Source organism: Etheostoma spectabile, unplaced genomic scaffold (genome assembly GCF_008692095.1).
Source record: "Etheostoma spectabile isolate EspeVRDwgs_2016 unplaced genomic scaffold, UIUC_Espe_1.0 scaffold172, whole genome shotgun sequence".
Lineage (NCBI taxonomy): Eukaryota > Metazoa > Chordata > Actinopteri > Perciformes > Percidae > Etheostoma > Etheostoma spectabile.
Window position 1 is genome coordinate 1,408,127 of NW_022605573.1, and position 618 is coordinate 1,408,744.

A 618-nucleotide genomic window follows, 5' to 3' on the forward strand; every position below is an offset into this window, starting at 1 on the left:
GAATGCAGCCATTAAATCTAAAGGTTGCTCATCCTAGGGTCCAAAATTTGCTCATCCTGAGGTGGAAGGGGCCTCAAAGTTGAACCAGATGTGGAAGGCTTAGTGAAAGGGGACCTCTGGAAGAGATCCCCAGGGGGTCTTTGATTGATACCTGTATTTGTTACGCTAGATGTGGGGCCCCCTACCCCGCATTCTTTTACATGTTGTACAAACAGACCCCCCTACATAGACCATGATGAAGAAGCTGGGAGCCAGAGTGTAATTGGGCAGAGACACTCTCCTAGCTTCTGCAGAGCTTGTATTGACGCTGAATTGGGGCACGATTACGGAAGACTTGTATCATGTGGATGCGCCAACAGTGTTGTTGTAATTACTTAGAATTCCTCATGGGGGCAACAGAAACTACCTTCTATGGTTTTAACTGTAAAAAATCGTTAAACTTAACTGGGATGTGAGCGGTTGTCACTTGACCGGCCGGCGGTTGCCTAATTTCATAGAATAATATACTAATTGCTTTGGTTTTCGTACCATGTCATACGAACCTGTTCATGAGCAGTAATGTGTTCAAATGTGTGTGTGTGTGTGTGTGTGTGTGTGTGTGTGTGTGTGTGTGTGTGT

General features: G+C 45.5%; 1 protein-coding gene across 1 annotated transcript in view; it reads right to left on the bottom strand.

The window, feature by feature from the left end:
- The window catches only part of LOC116685743 (solute carrier family 35 member F2), a 10,790-nt gene that overhangs the window by 5,440 nt on the left and 4,732 nt on the right, over window positions 1-618 (bottom strand). The window lies entirely within an intron of this gene.